The sequence below is a fragment of the Eretmochelys imbricata genome, chromosome 5 (genome assembly GCF_965152235.1).
Source record: "Eretmochelys imbricata isolate rEreImb1 chromosome 5, rEreImb1.hap1, whole genome shotgun sequence".
Lineage (NCBI taxonomy): Eukaryota > Metazoa > Chordata > Testudines > Cheloniidae > Eretmochelys > Eretmochelys imbricata.
In genome coordinates, this window is record NC_135576.1 from 55,773,365 (window position 1) to 55,790,241 (window position 16,877).

Sequence of the window (16,877 nt, forward strand, 5' to 3'; positions counted from 1 at the left end):
GGAGCAGAGTTCCCAACCACAAGATCAGGATGGCAGACTTAAAGGGTTGTAGGCCCCTTCTTGGTTTTGGTAATAGGATCATTCAGGGCACAGTCCCTACTTATGGGGGTTTTGAAGGCGTGAGAGCTCTGGGAGGAGAGTCCCTTTCTGGAGGGGGGGAACATCTTTCTGAATCTGACACTTCTCTCAGATAGAACAACTGTCCATCTGTCAAAGGACTACATCCATCACACAACAGGACTGGCTTGAAGCTGACAGATTTAGGCATGGCCATTAGGTGAGAAGTAGAAGTCAAAAGTAGTCAAAAGGTTTTAAAGAAAGAAAAACAACGGGCTGCCAACAGGTCAGAAACTGGTGACTAAACTAATTCAGTGGAAGCAGGCAGACACCACTGAGTTCAATCTCTCTGACAATGGTGTAAGCAGGAACAGAGACAGTTGAAAATGCTCTGCCCCATATGCCCTTGGGTTGGAAGGCACAAGGACATGAAGGGTCCAGGTTCAGCTTCCCAACAGACACTGCTAGTCAAAAGATTCCAATCTCATATGTATGAGTGTCATAAATATAAAGGGAAGGGTAAACCCCTTTGAAATCCCTCCTGGCCAGGGGAAAGCTCCTCTCACCTGTAAAGGGTTAAGAAGCTAAAGGTAACCTCGCTGGCACCTGACCAAAATGACCAATGAGGAGACAAGATACTTTCAAAAGCTGGGAGGAGGGAGAGAAACAAAGGGTCTGTGTCTGTCTGTATGCTGGGTCTTGGCCAGGGATAGACCAGGAATGGAGTCTTAGAACTTTTAGTAAGTAATCTAGCTAGGTATGTGTTAGATTATGATTTCTTTAAATGGCTGAGAAAAGAATTGTGCTGAATAAAATAACTATTTCTGTCTGTGTATCTTTTTTGTAACTTAAGGTTTTGCCTAGAGGGGTTCTCTATGTTTTTGAATCTATTTACCCTGTAAGATATCTACCATCCTGATTTTACAGGGGGGATTTCTTTATTTCTATTTACTTCTATTTTCTATTAAAAGTCTTCTTGTAAAAAACTGAATGCTTTTTCATTGTTCTCAGATCCAAGGGTTTGGGTCTGTGGTCACCTATGCAAATTGGTGAGGCTTTTTATCCAACATTTCCCAGGAAAGGGGGGGTGCAAGTGTTGGGAGGATTGTTCATTGTCTTAAGATCCAAGGGTCTGGGTCTGTAGTCACCTAGGCAAATTGGTGAGGCTTTTTACCAAACCTTGTCCAGGAAGTGGGGTGCAGGGTTTTGGGAAGTATTTTGGGGGGAAAGACGCGTCCAAACAGCTCTTCCCCAGTAACCAGTATTAGTTTGGTGGTGGTAGCGGCCAGTCCAAGGACGACGGGGGGGAATATTTTGTACCTTGGGGAAGTTTTTGACCTAAGCTGGTAAAGATAAGCTTAGGAGGTTTTTCATGCAGGTCCCCACATCTGTACCCTAGAGTTCAGAGTGGGGGAGGAACCTTGACAATGAGCCTCATGTACACTAAGTGGGATCCACACAAAGCCTCAAAGGAGATCTTAGCATCCCTTCTGTCCCAGAACTGGCATTTGATCCTGATCAGGTATGAAAATGTAGGGTGTCAGAATATGTGTTTTATTTGTCCCTGTGAATACCCCATCACCTCATGCTTGCCCTGAAAAGGTTAAAGAAGGGGGCTAATTAAACCAACAGGCCACAACTGAGAAGAATCAGGTGGCTAAGTAATCCCCAGACTGAGTGAGGGAGCCCAACTGGAGACAAGCTGGGCTGGACTTATAAAGACAGGAACGGGCAGCAGAAAGGGGGCTGTTGGGAAAGTCTGCAGTCACTACCTGGAGGGAAGGAACTGGGAGTCTGTCTGAGAGAGTGGGGAGTGCCAGATGGTAAGGAAAAGGACTCAGTGAAAGGCAGTAAGGTCCAGGAGGAAACAGTCCTTGGCTGCTAGATAGAGTCCCTGGACCAGAACCCAGAGCAGACCGAGGTTCCTGTTTCAGCCACTGAGGGAGCAACAGTATGGGGCAGTGAATGGGAAGACATCCAGGATTGCTGAAGGAAGACTTTAGTACCTCAAAAAAGGAAAATGCAGTGACCTGGCTGGAGGGCTGAGTCATGAAGAGGCAGCAGCTTGTGGAGTGACCAGGAGGAGGCACCATCATAGCAGTGAGTGGAGCACCCCCAGAGAGTCACATCTGAAGAATGTAGTCCCACAGATTTTTATGTCACTGCATTTATTATTTTATGTCACTGTAACTACAAAGACATTTGTGCTACCAAACTGCATCCAAACTTTTGCATATATTTGTTACAGTAAGTTTGATTTTTAGATGTTTGTTTGAATAAAGGGTTTTTAATTGCTCACATGTATAGTGGCACCTGATTCAAAATAATCTATATACAAATTGGGTTCCATAATTATCAGCAAAACAAAGATCAGTCAAGAATATTGATGTTACTCTGCATTTAAGATGTACTAGAGTATTTTGACATGTAGTAGAATAGCATCTGTGTGATGCTTCTGTAATTTACACCCAATAAATAAAACAATCCTCCAAAACAAGGTTTCAGGCACAAAAATGGTACCTGTACTGTTACCTTTAGAAGCTTTAAAAGTTTTTACTGGGACTTTATTCTGCTGTACTCACCAAATCATTAGATTTCACAGAGTAGCTGAGTCCATTTGCTACTCATTCTCTTAGTCTACCCTGTATAATACGGCAAAAAAATGGTTAATAGGATTCTGTAACATATTTCCAAACTATCTTTTGTGACTTAGATGTTGAAGTAGCATCAGATGTTAGAGTCAGCTGAAAGTTTTAATATGGCTGTGGGTTAATTTGTTATGAAAAAAATGATGCAAATACTTCGATGGGTGACCATACAGCAGAACAGGAAATCTTGGGGGGAAAAAACACATTCAGGGGTTGCAGATTGGTTAATCACATTTGTATCTTGACATTAAAATATTTTATATCCACAAACTTGCTCGATTCAGTGGACTGAAAAAAATGAATTGAATTAATTACCTGACTAATTACCTATGGTGTGGGGGGAGGATACAATTATATGACAAACTGATATAGTTTCAAGAAACTAAACCCAAACCAAGTGTCCATCAGGTGCACACTGAGAGGTAAGTTGGTTGACTTGATGATTTTAAGAGAATCATTTTAGGAATTGCTGTTCAGATTATGAAACATCTTAATTATTTTGCCAAATAGTCTTAAATAGAAGAGCCTTCATGGCTCCCATTAGGGTTACCACTGGACGATATTTGGCCATCCTGGCTGGGTTTTTTTATGGATTTACCAGTTGCCAGAAAAAATATTTAATTGGCTGGGTTTTTTTTACATGGGTGTAAAGAGCCACAAAATCATCACAATACACTGGGATATCTAATGTTAAAAGTTTGTGTCTAGCTAAAGATGCTGCAGCATTCCAATTTCCACAGTTTAGTGATAACAGATAGATAAGATTAGAGAGAGAGACATTTTCTTAGGTACTAGGAGTGGCTGCCAAGGAGGGGGTTGCAGAGTTGACTTGTGGTGGGGGGAGGAGGGGAAGGGGAGAACAGGTGCCTTTTTTTGCATTTCAGAGGCAGTAACCCTGCCTCCCATTCACCCAAAGCTAGTGATGAGCCTTTCCTTCCTCCAACCCAGCACCTTCTTCCTGATCTCAAAAGCGCCAATTCTAAGAGCCTCTACCTTCTTTCCCTACTTAGCCATCTCTTTCCTGTATTGCTGAGATCACCCTGTAAAATATTGTCAGTTAGTCTGTGATGGGCCTCTCTACTCACTGCTGGGTGGTATCTCCTTCTGGACATCCTGAGGATTAGCTCTGCCAGTCAGATGCCCCTTCCTGCAGATGTACTCCATCATTCAGTCTCTTCTTCGCTCTGTGGACCCTCACTCACTCCAGGAGCTGCAGCTTCCTCTGCATGACTCAGCAGTTTCCCCTTCTGGGGTGGTCTTTCACAGCCTCTCTCCACAAACAGCATCAGGCAGTCCTCACACCACTGCCCCAACTATATCACTCCAGCAATGACTCTGGCAGTCTTCGTATCCACTGCCCTTAGCAAAACCACTCTACGGTGGTTGATAGGGGGAGCCAGACTCACCCTCTACTCTGGGTTCCAGTCAAAGACGCTATAGTGAACAGTTAAGATTTGCATCTACACCAATCTTACTACACTTAGTCCTGGATGTGTGTCTATCACATTTCTTCTCTCCTTCCTCCTTGCTTATTTCAGGTGTACGGGGAGACTTTGGCAAATCAATAAATTGCCTGAAACCACTATGGCTTATTGCTAAAAACAGCCAAGACAGCAGGCTGTAAATTGGCCATTCAGCACTCTCAGTTTGACCAAGGCAGGAGGGGAGGGGGGAGTTTTGGGTGCCACAGAAAGGGCAGCTTGACCCCGCGTCCTTCCTGATAAGAATTGTTTTGAAGTTACTGATACATGCATCTTAGAAGAGCAGGATGTGCCCCAGGAATGTCTTTTGGGGCCTCAAGACTGCAAACTCTGGAAAAACCCACACCTGGTTAATCGATAATCAGAAGGAGCCTCTTCCTTGGCCATTGGAACTGCTTGCTTAACAAGTTTTCTTTAAGGGACATGTCATTCTATTACTCATGTATAAATAAGGGGAAAAGTTTGAGGTAGGGGGACTCTTCAGGACTGGACTCTCTCTCTCTGGATGCATCTTGTGTTTCCCAGCGGCAGATGGGCTGCCGCTGTGCCACTCAAGAGCCACACTCAGCTTTGGTAATTATAAAGGGTTGGGGGTGTTTTACTAACCTCCTGCAGACCGTGTGTATAAGTGCTTGAGACTAAGTAATGTTTAGCTTTAAGTGAAAGCACTCTTATGTTGTCCTGTTTGTGCCAGCCATTTATCGGTCGAACGGCTGTGTCTCCCCTGATTTATTTCCTGACACCACCTCTCACAGAGTAAAAGTTACTAAGAGCTTTGGGTTGAAAGAACCCTGGGTAACACAGGGAGAAGAACTATAGACTTCTTCTCTGCAGCTTTCCTAGGCTATTTGCAACCTCCTGGCTTTATAGAAGCCCTGCCTGTTCCCTTTCAGGTGAGCTTCCTTTTAATTAGCTTCCTCCATACAGCCTAAATCTCCCCCTTTCCCCACCCCCTCCAACTTAATTGGTTGAGTAGGCCCACTTGGTCTTATTCAGCTCTTGCAGGGCTAGTGTAGAGAGTATACCCCCATCACACTGTCCCCTTCCCAGTTCTTGCCCTCCCTGTTCTCTGGCAGTCCCGAGTTTTCTTGGCAGAATTGTTCCAGGAACATTTTAAAAACTGTTAGCAGCTATGCTACCAATTGAAGGATAGACCTGATAGAGAACTCTAGATCTGAGGCTTATAGAACCCCAGAAGAAATATTATGCTGCCCCTATGAGCTTTGTTAGGAATTAACCCAGAGTGCTTTTAACTAAGATTGTGGACATAAGATATTTGCATTATTTCCTGTCTGCAAGATCTAGTAAAACACTCTTTTCCTGCTATCATAAATGTATGTGTGAATACTTACTGGGAACTCACCAGCAGGTGAAAGAAACTAAGATTCTCTACAGTGTTTCAGAGTAACAGCCGTGTTAGTCTGTATTTGCAAAAAGAAAAGGAGTACTTGTGGCACCTTAGAGACTAACCAATTTATTTGAGCATAAGCTTTCGTGAGCTACAGCTCACTTCATCGGATGCATACTGTGGAAACTGCAGAAGACATTATATACACAGAGACCATGAAACAATACCTCCTCCCACCTCACTCAATAGGCTTAAATAGAGACTGGGAGTGGCTAAGTCATTATGCCAGGTAGCCTATTTCCCCTTGTTTTTTCCTACCCGCCCCCCCCAGACGTTCTGGTTAAACTTGGATTTACGCTGGAAATGGCCCACCTTGATTATCATACACATTGTAAGGAGAGTGATCACTTTAGATGAGCTATTACCAGCAGGAGAGTGGGATATTGTTTCATGGTCTCTGTGTATATAATGTCTTCTGCAGTTTCTACAGTATGCATCCGATGAAGTGAGCTGTAGCTCACGAAAGCTTATGCTCAAATAAATTGGTTAGTCTCTAAGGTGCCACAAGTACTCCTTTTCTTTCTACAGTGTTTGCTTCCAAGTTTAAGATACTTCTGGCTGCAGTATCTAGAAGAGCCTGCTATACTGTGATACTCATGATCGGTACATCAGGTAGGTAATTTACTATTTTTAATTTGTGTTGGCACTTTTAAAGATAATAAGCATTTCTACTGAAAAAAATTTCAAACTAGGAAATGTTTCCTCACAGATATGCCAAGCAATGTTGTAAAGAAGTAAAAGAATTTAGGTTAGAATTTGGTTTATTTGTTAGTATCACACCGATGACACTTCATGAATAACAATAATACCTGTTTAATAGTCTCTTTTTAGTAATATGCCTTAATACCTGTTTTTTATTTGGAATTTACCAGTCCTTAGCTTTTAAGGCCGCAATCCAGCAAAACAGTTAAGGATGAGCTTAACTTTAACCACATGCATAGTCCCATTTAGATCATTGAGACTCATAGAGTCCAAGGCCAGAAGGGACCATTGTGATCATCTAGTCTGACCTCTTGTATAACACAGGCCACAGAACTGCCCTAAAATAATTCCTAGAGTTTATCTTTCAGAAAAATATCAGGTACTTAGAGTTAAGCACATGTTTAAGTGCTTTCCTGGTCTGGGGCCCTAATAGCAGACTTTTTTTTTTTTTAATGTGATGATTCATCTCATCCTGACTTAATCTTGTGGTATTAGAACTCTTAATTACATCTTAGATTCTAAAGTGGCTATTGGAGACCAATGGAGATTATTGTCCTCAGGAAGTTTTTTATCTTGGTGATAAATACTTGTACTCAAACTTATCATTGAAGAAGACAAACGATTTTTATTAAAAAATAAAGGTTTGTATGAAGTTTCACAGCAGTTGAATTCCAGTAGTGATATAATGGAAAACAGTAAAAAATGTTTTATTTTTTAGGAGATGAAAATCATAATTTAATCCAATTTTCCCTAGGATGACTTATAAAACGTCTGAAAAAATATTCTTATGCCTCCTTCCAAGACAATCTCATGTCTGGTGGCTAGAAGACTGATGAACTAATGCATAAAGTCCATTCAGCATAATACAATGAAAAGTTAAACAGGAATAGTAAGAATTTATCAGTGGGAAGAAACAAAACGTATTCCAAAGAACAGTCAGGAAGCAAATGAGGATAGTCTATGTCGTCTTGAGATCTTCTGCCTGTAACTGATGCAGAGATTAGAATGGTAAATGTACCCCTTTAAACAAAAAATAACAAGTAAAGTTGAGGAAATTATTTTCCAATTAGGCCAGTACCTGAATCTGTCTATAACAGGGTGACCAACCTGAGCCTGAGAAGAGCCAGAATTTACCAATTTACATTGCCAAAGAGCCACCGTAATACGTCAGCAGCCCCACAGCAGCTTCCTCCACCTGCTCCCAGTGTTTCCCACCCACCAGCAGCCCCGCCAATCAGCATCTCCCCCTCCCTCCCGCCCCACACCTCCCGATCAGCTGTTTTGTGGTGTGCAGGAGGCTCTGGGAGGGAGGAGTGAGGGCATGGAAGTCTCAGGGGAGGGTATGGGAAGGCGTGGAGCAGGGGCAGAGCCTGTGGCAGAGCCAGGGTTGAGCAGTGAACACCTCCCTGGCACATTGGAAAGCTGGTGCCTGTAGCTCCAGCCCCAGAGTTGGTGCCTCTACAAGGAGCCGCATGTTAACCTCTGAAGAGCCGCATGTGGCTCCGGAGCCTCAGGTTGGCCATCCCCGGTCCACACAACCTCAGAAGTGAGTTCCCAGAAGTAAGTGCAATCGGCTTGAGAGGATGCAGGATGAAGACGTTCAGGATATCTTGTTTTTCCCAGGACAGGTTTGCCCACCATGTAATACCTTGGAGAAGTATCAATTGGCCATAGGATAGCCATGTCCCTCATTGTCACCTACATGTGTTGTACCTCCTGGAAGCAAAGCATACATAGGCACAGCTCGGAGGCGGCAGGACTCAACGTTGATTTTTAAAGCATCTAAGGAATTTGGGGATGATTAGGGGATGAAACAGCCCCCAGTCTAATTTAGCCTGCCAAGGGACATGCTCTTAAGCTCTTCTTCAAACCAGGAAGAATTAGTAGGGGAAGCAAAAGTGGATGGGAACCTGGGAGGCAGTGACCATGAGATGGTCGAGTTCCGGATCCTGACACAAGGAAGAAAGGAGAGCAGCAGAATACAGACCTTGGACTTCAGAAAAGCAGACTTTGACTCCCTCAGGGAGCTGATGGGCAAGATCCCCTGGGAGAATAACATGAGGGGGAAAGGAGTCCAGGAGAGCTGGCTGTATTTTAAAGAATCCTTATTGAGGTTACAGGGACAAACTATCCTGATGTGTAGAAAGAATAGTAAATATGGCAGGCGACCAGCTTGGCTTAACAATGAAATCCTTGCTGATCTTAAACACAAAAAAGAGGCTTACAAGAAGTGGAAGATTGGACAAATGACCAGGGATGAGTATATAAATATTGCTCGGGCATATAGGAATGAAATCAGGAAGGCTAAATCACACATGGAGTTGCAGCTAGTGAGGGATGTTAAGAGTAACAAGAAGAGTTTCTTCAGGTATGTTGGCAATAAGAAGAAAGCCAAGGAAAGTGTGGGCCCCTTACTGAATGAGGGAGGCAACCTAGTGACAGAGGATGTGGAAAAAGCTAATGTACTCAATGCTTTTTTTGCCTCTGTCTTCACGAACAAGGTCAGCTCCTAGACTACTGCATTGGGCAGCACAGCATGGGGAGGCGGTGGCCAGCCCTCTGTGAAGGAAGAAGTGGTTCGGGCCTATTTAGAAAAACTGGACATGCACAAGTCCATGGGGCCAGATGCATTGCATCCGAGAGTGCTAAAGGAATTGGTGGATGTGATTGCAGAGCCACTGGCCATTATCTTTGAAAACTCATGGCAAAAGAGGGAAGTCCCGGACGACTGGAAAAAGGCTAATGTAGTGCCAATCTTTAAAAAAGGGAAGAAGGAGGATCCTGGGAACTACAGGCCGGTCAGCCTCACCTCAGTCCCTGGAAAAATCATGGAGCAGGTCCTCAAGGAATCAATTCTGAAGCACTTAGACAAAAGGAAAGTGATCAGGAACAGTCAGCATGGATTCACCAAGGGAAAGTAATGCCTGACTAATCTAATTGCCTTCTATGATGAGATAACTGGTTCCGTGGATGAAGGGAAAGCAGTGGACATGTTATTCCTCAACTTTAGCAAAGCTTTTGACACAGTCTCCCACAGTATTCTTGTCAGCAAGTTAAAGAAGTATGGGCTGCATGGATGCACTACAAGGTGGGTAGAAAGTTGGCTAGATTGTCGGGCTCAACGGGTAGTGATCAATGGCTCCATGTCTAGTTGGCAGCCGGTATCTAGCAGAGTGCCCCAAGGGTCGGTCCTGGGGCCGGTTTTGTTCAATATCTTCATTAATGATCTGGAGGATGGTGTGGATTGCACCCTCAGCAAGTTTGTGGATGACACTAAACTGGGAGGAGTGGTAGATACGCTGGAGGGTAGGGATAGGATACAGAGGGACCTAGACAAATTGGAGGATTGGGCCAAAAGAAATCTGATGAGGTTCAACAAGGACAAGTGCAGAGTCCTGCACTTAGGACGGAAGAATCCAGTGCACCGCTACAGACTAGGAACCAAATGGCTAGGCAGCAGTTCTGCAGAAAAGGACCTAGGGGTGACAGTGGACGAAAAGCTGGATATGAGTCAACAGTGTGCCCTTGTTGCCAAGAGCGCCAATGGCATTTTGGGGTGTATAAGTAGGGGCATTGCCAGCAGATCGAGGGACGTGCTCATTCCCGTCTATTCGACACTGGTGAGGCCTCATCTGGAGTACTGTGTCCAGTTTTGGGCCCCACACTACAAGAAGGATGTGGAGAAATTGGAGAGAGTCCAGCGAAGGGCAACAAAAATTATTAGGGGTCTGGAACACATGACTTATGAGGAGAGGCTGAGGGAACTGGGATTGTTTGAGGGAACGGAAGAGAAGAATGAGGGGGGATTTGATAACTGCTTTTAACTACCTGAAAGGTGGATCCAAAGAGGATGGATCTAGACTATTCTCAGTGATAGCAGATGACAGGACAAGGAGTAATGGTCTCAAGCTGCAGTGGGGGAGATTTAGGTTGGATATTAGGAAAAACTTTTTCACTAGGAGGGTGGTGAAATACTGGAATGCGTTACCTAGGGAGGTGGTGGAATCCCCTTCCTTAGAAGTTTTTAAGGTCAGGCTTGACAAAGCCCTGGCTGGGATGATTTAGTTGGGATTGGTCCTGCTCTGGGCAGGGGGTTTGACTAGATGGCCTCCAGAGGTCCCTTCCAACTCTGTTATTCTATGATTCTATGATTCTAAGTTACAGCACACTTGCCTGAGATGCCTTTGGGCAGCTCTGCAACCTGGAGCTGCCTGGAATGGCCATAGCAGCATGTGCTATGGTCTCACTTTCCTGCCCAGTCCCTCCTGCCCCCATTCCTGCTCTGGCTTTCTTCCTACGTAACACAGGCTAGCAACCCTATGCAGTGCCTGAATCAGGAGAATTCTCCTCCAGACATGTACAGGGCTTATTTCGATACCTACACAATGACACAGCACTGCTCAGGGGTGTAGCAGAGAGGAGAATTCCTTCCCATGAATCTGAAATATGAATAAAATGGATACACACAGTGTTTAAGTGAACAAATGTGGGGAGAGGGCATTTAAAGACTATTTTTAAAAGTTCCCTTAAAACACAATCAATAAACTTCCACCACTTCCATGAACATCCACCTGCACAAATATACCATTTCTGCTGGTAAGAACAAACATCCACTTGATTCAAAGCAAAGAAAACAGGTCCGTTGTTCTGGATCATGGCCACTTCTGTGCAAAGACATCTGTGGATATGGGTAGCTAAGAAATGTTCATGAAGCTATAAGAAAGTAAAATAAATCTGAAGTGACAGCTACATTTTGGTTCCTAGCTCATTCATCCCCATCTATTTAAAATGGAGGATTTCAAATTGGACAGTTTCATTAACAATAATCTCTTCTCTATGCATGCCTCATTATATCCGAGCTAAGACTCATTAGCATGTTGTATGTGACAGCTGCTGGAGGTAGATAACTGGATGGAATTTGGCTTTAAAAATGTACACTGATACAAATACTCAAGAAATTGATCATTTTCATTTAAAGAAATCTTTCCAAGGTGTGCCCAGACTTTTTAGTTAAATTGTAGTAGGGGGTGACAATGAGATTGGAGGTTATGTGTTTTTAAAATGCAGTACTGCACAAATGTAGGGTGTCTTTGATAATGCAGGGCACTGCACTAAGGAGAGAAGGTAAGAGACTGGACCAGGAAATAAATCTCAGTCATATGATATAGGTAAGGGTTACATACCCCTGTTATGTCAGATTTTGGTATCCAGTCTGTACATTGTATGCAATTACATGTATTTCTTTGGCATTAAATGAAAAATTAAGACTGTATTAACACATTCACAATTTAAAAAATTAAATTAAAATCCCTGTGTCCTTCTCTGCTGTGCTTCTTCAAGTGACTGCTTCTGAGTTTTAATGCTGTGGAGTTATTAGAAGTGACATGCACTTTCAGTCATTCTTGCAATCCCTTTGTATCAATCTGTCATGGAGTGCAAGCAGGTGGACAGTCTGAGTGGGACTGTGAATGTCAGTTCACAAAAGATTCCTGAAATATGTATTGTATAATCTCACTCTTTACCTTGACTTGTGCTGTCCAGATAATGGTCACATAGTAGGCTCTGGGTCCTTGTCATAATGAACAAGCCTCACACTAAAATTAGAAGTGTCATATTATTTCAGCTTTCAGTTCAAAATTGCTGTATGGGTCCATTCCATACTCAGTCAAAACTTGCATTGATATCAATGGGAGCTTTGCCCAAGTGTACTAAATACTGCAGGATTAGGCCCTTTTAAAAAATGCTATCTGGATTAGCCTCAGAATATCTCACAGCCCTTGTCTCTCTGGCCCCCCAAGCTCAGGTTCTCTGCTGGTGTACATCAATTTACACCAGGGGAGGCTCTGGCCTATTTTTTCCATTCATCTAATTCTGGCCTCTTTGTACCTTCATACAATCTGGCTGCTATTGGAGTGAGATCCTTTTTCTTCTCTCCCCCCTCCCAGCTTCTGTCTTTTGAAACAGCCTTCCTATATATTTGTGACTCTGACTCTCTGAGGCACAACTGGTGATCTGAAGTTAATGGACAATTCATACCCGATGAGGATCAGTCCCTTCATCTCTTCTCAAATCTATCCCAAGAATGTAACTGTTCTCCCTTGCCTCTAATTCTGCTGTTACTGTCCATCCAACATTATAAAGCATTTTGGTGTACAGTACATTTTGGTCTGGAAGCCTATATATAAAATGTAGCCGTTACATAGAAGAATAGTAATACGCTACACTACCTCACCTGGTCAGTTGGCATTTTGCAGAAACTTTATTAAAAATCATGAATATCAACAGTTTTGAGCTCAGGAAGCATTATCGAATTGGCACAGTGTGTATCAAAATAATTGTTCATACACCAGTATCCACCAAAACAAATTAGAATTCATTACTTTTTTTTGTCATGAGAGACTAAAGAATATTCTGAGTGATTTTAAGAAAAACATGAGTTTCAGTTAAAACCTTATAATTTCTTTTAAATATATAAATTAGTATAGACATATTTCTTGAGTTTTACTTTGGCGTTCTAGTGATACCAGTATGAACAACTTGATACACAAATATAACCTTGCAGTTCATGGTTACTATACCTGTTTACAGGGGTAGCATTTTATATAATGAAAGAAACATTATATAACAGAGATAAAAAAATAAGCAGCAGAGAAGATTGGCAAATAGAAACAGCAAAGATGATGATTTTTCTGAGGTTACTGTGCATTTGTTAAATTTAGTGCATTTCAAATGAATGGATTATAGTTGTAATAAAGTTTGCTTCTTCAAAATGGCTGATTTTGCAGAGAGATATGACTGTTGGATGGGTGGAGAGGACAGCTGAAATTACAGAATGTGCAGAAGCTGAAGAAAACCCAATTTAAACGTTAATTTAAGAGTTGGATATTTATAGGCAGGGATTAGAGGGAAACTAATTCCTGAGTTTACGAAACTGTGATTCTTTGCTTCTATTGAGGACTGAATGGAGCTGGAGAAATCTTGATTCATAGTTTTGTTTTGTGCTTAAATTAGAGAAAATATCTAATTTTTGCAACAGGAGAGTCTTATCACAGTCTTCTAATAATTTTCCTGTAATAAAAGAAGAGATGTTAAGAGAATAGTTGACTGTTCTGTTTTAGTAAAGTCTCTCTATATAAATGTGTGTCCCTAAAATAGACCAGCAACTGGGGAATATACACACACACAATTTAGCAACTTTTCAATGGAGAACCCAGTACTCAGATGGTGTAAATCAGGGTTGTCCCATTGACTGCACAGTGGAGAGTGAAGGCAGAGTGTTGGGGCCAGGGATTCCCCCAACAGAGCCGGGAGCTGCAGTTGGAGGCAGTACCCATTGCTGCAGCAGCTGATAAGGAAAGCCACCGTGCTGTTGCTAGGGAGTAGGGAATGCCCATAGCATAGAATCATAGAAATGTAGAACTGGAAGGCACTTTGAGAGGTCATCGAGTCCAGCCCCCTATGCTGAGGCAGGACAAAATAAACCTAAGCCATCCCTGACAGGTGTTTGGCCAGCTTGTTCTTAAAATCCTTCAGTGATGAGGAGGATAACATAACCTTCCTTGGAAGCCTATTCCAGAGCTTAACTATTCTTATAGCTCGGTTTTCTTACTATCTAATGAGATTAGCTGGAAGAGTCCATCCACAGCTCAAAGGAAGACAGTTGTGATATTGCTGTGGCCTACTAAGGCTCTAAGCCTATCTCTACAAACTAGCTACAGTGGCTGTGCCAGTTATACCAGCAGGCCCAAGTTTGACCAACTTTACAGGTCTGGCACCACATGCAGTCACTACTCAGCTGCACCAGACTGCCAGACCTGTAGAGCTGGTTGAAGTATTTCAAATGTTTAAATTTCAGTGAAAAGTTTTGTTGAAATGTCAAAAGTCAATGAAGATGAGGAAAATATTTCAAATATTCATTCTTCATTTCTCACTGTGTGTTTTCATCGGTTCTAGAGACTGTTTTTGTGGGGGCAGCCCAACTGTCTGTCCCACCCAGACTCTGTGAGTGCTGAGTTGTTGGCAGCCTGGGGGCACACATGGAGCACCGCTGGTGTTTTCACATATTTTTAAATGGGGTTTTTTTTCATTAATTGTTTTACTGTTATTGCAAAGGTATTTTTCTGTTTCTGGTATGATTTCAGGGTAAGGGATGGGGTCTCAGGCAGGGGTGAGGTTGCAGTTAGGATACCAATACAGAATTACCACCTCCTACACATCATAAATGGCTCTAATTTTAGAACAGTGTTACTTGTTGATTTATATAAGTACCCCCCTTACAGGTATCAGAGTGACTCATTCCACTCACAACTCACACAGCAAATCATTCTATGTTTTTGTCTTTTTGCTTTTTTAAAAAACAGGGGAGGGAAAACTGTTCCCAGCTGAAACTTCTGGAGGAAATTAGGTAGCAGACTGTAATTACCGCAATCTGGAATTTAGCCAAGATACTCAGGTTACCACCATAACCCTTGTGAAAAACATTATAAGCTCTGTAATGACTACAAGTGATCAGGACCTTTGTTTTAGTACTTATCCAAAAGGTATAGTGTTTTTTCTCCTATCTAAATGTTTCATTTTTCTTACACCAAGCAATGCATTTGTCCTCACAGCAGTCAAGTTCATTTGGCTAAATCATTGACTAGAGTATAAAATCAGACATCTATAAATGGCCAGTTTTGTATTACAAAGTGTTTCATTACTTCATTATTATTTTGCTCCTGGTGTAGTCAATGCTATGCAAAACATATTTCAGAAAGCTTTGCACAAGATCAAATGAGCTATTATTATACTGCAACAAACCACTTGTCCATCTACAGCATAACTGATTTCCAAGTGGGTATGGCTGGATACATTAAAAGACAACCTAAATTCCTCTCCATCTCCCTAGTGCACCTAATTGTGCTTTTTTCAACCGAATTATTTGGGGGCAAAGAGTACAGCAAAAGTAATACTGCGAAACCAAAACTAACCACACAGTTCCTCCTGTCAACCAGTTAACAGCCCTTCCAAATTAAGAAGCCATGTGCCCCTATGTTCTTAAATATAAAAATAGGTTTTCAAATATATTTATGCCAAATGAGGTCTTACAGAATGTTGCTTCCTCAAGTAAATTTATATATTCAGTAACACAAGTCCTTGGAGATTGTACTTCAGGAAGGGTCGTGGCATAATACAATGCACACTTCCACAATACAGTAACTCAGAACCTTTCACCTAGAAACACACTTCAGCAGGAAATATAAAGAATTTTTCAATTCATTTTGTATAGAAATCATCACATCAATAACTTAGTGTATTGAAGAACTGCCTGAACAACTTCCATTTGCTGATAATGGGAATTCTATCAAACCTAAATTAAATGCATATTTTAGCCATTAGCAGTTGTTTTAATCTTTTGCCATTTTGAAAAGGCTTTTTTTTTTTCCAATACATTTCCTCTTGAAAACAGAGAGGTCAAAAATATTATAAATTGCCGCTAAAGCAACCACAGCAGGTTTGTAAAACAGCACTCTGAAAACCAAACATAAAGTCTTCCTGGGGGTGGTTCACCACTTCCCTTCACTACTGTGCAAGAACTCATTTAATTCAAAAGGTAAAAACAAGAACTGTGTATAGAATAACTTGACACTAGAGATGGCTCCGGGTCAGCATGCCATTGACATTGTTTATTAGAGACAAGCACCCAAATTGTCTGTGATGCTTATGTTTGAGGTCCCCAATGATATATATGATGATTAATAGTGTGGTGTTAACTTACTTTTCTTTTGCTGTTTATATAAAAAATGTGATTGGGGTGGATTTTTGTTTGTTTCAGCAGAAAAGTATTTTAATAAAAATTACTGAAGCAGGACTTGAGAGAAAAAAGCATTCCCATAAAACTCTGTAAATGCCTACAGTAGATAGAATAGGGATGAGTAAACCAGTTCAGATCTGACAAAACAAAAAAACTACCCTATTATTTGCCCCAGTCTCAAACCAAGCCAGAACCTGAATCATCCCATTTCTAAGAGATTTGATTAATACATTTAATCTCTCTATTTCTTTTCAATTTACTCATGTCTCTGCACTTCCTCATTTTTACCAGGACCAAAAATGAGGAAAATATAATAAAGCTGTTCACACAGTGTTTCTGACAGGATTGGAACCAGGAAGTGCTGGATATCTTGCACGTCAGCCTGCTCTTGTGGAGTTTCCAGCCCAATTACTCAACCAAAATGAGCCCCAATATCACCACACAGGGTGTCTACACTGCAATTAGACACCCACTGCTGGCCCATGCTAACTGACTTGGGCCCAGGCTAAGGGGCTGTTTAATTATGTTGTAAACGTTTGGTCTCAGTGCAGCCCGCACTTTGGGATCCTTCACCTCGCAGGATTCTAGCGCCTGGTCTGCAGCCCGAGCCTGAATATCTACATCACAATTAAACAGCCCCTAAGCCTGAACCCTGTAAGCCTGAGTCAGCTGTGTAGACATAATGCAGAAAGTCCAATTGTCTCCAGTGTGACTCCTCCACAAGAGAGCCTCTCAGCCTGCCAAAGCCTAGATATGAGTGGAATGGAGGTAACTTTGAGACAAAATGA